General features: G+C 43.1%; 1 long non-coding RNA gene across 1 annotated transcript in view; it reads right to left on the reverse strand.

Moving 5' to 3' along the window:
• Positions 1 to 2,663: 2,663 nt before the first annotated feature.
• The window catches only part of LOC111530927, a 2,798-nt gene continuing 2,450 nt past the window's right edge, over positions 2,664 to 3,011 (reverse strand). Inside the window, exon 2 of the long non-coding RNA XR_003307032.2 lies at positions 2,664 to 2,809. This is a non-coding gene — a long non-coding RNA (uncharacterized LOC111530927). The remainder of the gene's footprint in view (positions 2,810 to 3,011) is intronic.

Genomic DNA, 3,011 nt, shown 5'->3' on the forward strand with positions numbered 1-3,011 from the left:
TGCAAACATCTCCATAAGCCTTTTAGCAGCATTGTTTTAGACTATCACATGGGGAGAAACCTTGGACAATACCTAGCTTTCCTAGGCAGAGGTCCCTGCGACCTTTGGCGGTGTATGTGTCCCTGGGTAGTTGAGATCAAGAGAATGGTGATGACTTTTTAACCAGCAAGCTGCCTTCAGGTACTTGTTTAACAAAGCACATCCTGCACAGCCCAAAACTCATTAAACGTTAAGTCACCACAGCATGTCTCTTGCAAGGACAAGGTTGAGGGTAGGGTCACAGATTAACAGCATCTCAAATACAGAACCAAATGGAGTCTCTTATGTCTACTTCCTTCTATATAGACACAGTAACAGGCTGATCTCTCTTTTTTTCCCCACAACTATTATTTCATTTCAACTACACCTATATGGTATTTTTTCACCTCACATTGGACCTTGCTCCCTCACTGGACTTCCGTGGTGGGACCTGCAGGTCTCAGGCCTTCTGGGATGTCCCAGTTTTACTTGAATGTTCTCTCTCTCTGTCCGGCTCAGGCTGGAGCAGTGGGTGTTGGCGCCACCCTGTGGCTATAAGTGGTAAGCCAGGGTGTTCTTGACTGACCCCTGGTCTTACCTTGAACCCTGGAATTCTCACATGCGTGGATTTAAACGCTGTGTCTTTCTGAGGGCAAATTGTGTCCATTTTCCTTCTCTCCCTCCCAGGGCGCTGTTTCCTGTGTTTATTGACTCCCCGTTTTCTTTTAAAAAAGATATATAGATGAATTAGATTGTACCCCATAAATTGCATGTTTTAAAAATACTTCAAAGAATAGGTTTTCATTTTTTTCTTGCTGATTTTTACCTATCTTCTAAATTGTATATGGGGTATAAAATGATGTGATTTTTCAATACAGTGTGGAATGAGAATCAAATTATCCGTTACCTCAAATCCTTGACCTTTTTTTAGTGGTGAGAATGCTGTTTATCACTTTCACTCATCAGCTCCTGATGTCTTCTATGCTAGGGACAGGAAAGGCTCCACACTTGACTTTCCCTCCTGTTTTCTTATCGCTGTCAACCCCTGAATGAACCCTCCAAGGTTGTCTTGTACAACTTTTCCACCAAGCCCGATCCTTGTGCATCTAGCTTCCTCTCAGGGACTGTCCTTAGGGAGTGACTTTATGCACAGACTTCACATGCTCTTCCTGCCTCCTTCATCCCCATAAGCCCCCATCCCAGCCCCATCTGATTTTTTTCTTCCTTCTCTGATTTCCTGTTATGCTGTTGGTTTTCTAACTTGAAGGGTAGAAACTAACCTAAGGGCTTACTCCTTAGTTTTTTGCCATAATTTCTAAATCTTAGGCTACTTTCAGGCTAAAAGTTTTCCTCCAGCCATGGTTTTAGTCTCATTCTATAAGTCTTGGTAGGTAGTTTATTTATTGGAAATGTTTTGTTTTCGAGACAGAGTCTTGCTCTATCGCCCAGGCTGGAGTGCAGTGGTGCCATCTTGGCTCACTGCAACTCCCGCCTCCTGGGCTCAAGCAGTTCTTTTGCCTCAGCCTCCCAAGTAGCTGGGATTATGGATGCGCACCACCACACCCAGCTAATTTTTGTATTTTTAGTAGAGATGAGGTTTCACCACGTCAGCCAGGTTGGTCTCAAACTCCTAACCTCAAGTGATCTGCCTGCCTCGGCCTCCCAAAATACTGGGATTACAGGCGTGAGTCACCACACCCCGCCCCTTGGCATTATATTTAAGTGATAATTGTGGACACTGAGGTAGCCTCATTCCACAGGTTTAGCTCTGAAGCATTTTCACTATTGCTTCTTCCCATGTATCTCCTGGTTTGCAGGTCAGTTTCTTCTTTGAACTCATCAGTGACACATTAGTTTATATAGCTTTTAATTTCAAAAAATATTTTTTAAATTTTTTTGCTGATTTTTATCTATGTTAATTTTAACTAGACATGTTCCCTGGATGGGCATCACTATTTTTTTCACTGTTTATAATTTAGATGGATTTTCACATCTCAGGCCAGCTAAGAGTGTGGGAAATAGGACTCCTTAAAGCACAGATATCACAAGTGATTCAGATTCATGAGGGTAACACATTTGAGGGTGTATCATAGTATCTGGCCCACAGCACTCAGTAACTCACCTTTGATTTCTTTTATTTATGTATTTGAGATGGAGTTTTGCTTTGTCCCCGAGGCTGGAGTGCAATGGGGTGATCTCTGCTCACTACAACCTCCGCCTCCCAGGTTTGAGTGATTCTCCTGCCTCAGCACACGCCCGGCTAATTTTTTGTATTTTTAGTAGCGAAGGGGTTTCACCATGTTAGCCAGGATGGTCTCCATCTCCTGACCTCGTGATCCGCCCGTCTCGGCCTCCCAAAGTGCTAGGATTACAGGCTTGAGCCACTGCGCCCGGCCATACAAGTCATCTTTGAATATCTGCTTCATGATAGGTCTTGGAGGTGCCTTGTGGGTGTGGCTTGGAGGGATGGTTACAAGGAAATTGGGGATATTAAGGAAGTCGGGAAAGAAAAAGATCACTCACAATTCAACAATTCAGAGAAAGCTCCTAAGGGACTTTCTGGCTGCTTGATGCTCAGAGGCCAGGCCCTCACTTCTATCAAGGCTCAGGACTGGATAGAGAATTTAAAGGGGCACCAGAAAAACTAAGTAATCAAGATAAATTTTTAATGTAATATATTTAAAAATACAAATGAATGCATAAAGAAAACACCCATGTTGAACAAAATGGTTACAATGGTGCCTCCTCTTCAACACTGCCCCACCCTCCAGAAGTTTCCTTCAAGTCGAACCTGTAAGATAAAAATAAAAACCTGTAAGAGTTAAAAGATAAAAATGAGCTGGGCACGGTGGCTCACGCCTGTAATCCCAGCACTTTGGGAGGCCAAGGCAGGTGGATCACTTGAGGTCAGGAATTTGAGACCAGGCTGGGCAACGTGGCGAAACACCATCTCTACTAAAAATACAAAAAAAAAAAAAAAAAAAAAAAAAAAA

This window comes from Piliocolobus tephrosceles, chromosome 21 (assembly GCF_002776525.5).
Source record: "Piliocolobus tephrosceles isolate RC106 chromosome 21, ASM277652v3, whole genome shotgun sequence".
Classification (NCBI taxonomy): Eukaryota; Metazoa; Chordata; class Mammalia; order Primates; family Cercopithecidae; genus Piliocolobus; species Piliocolobus tephrosceles.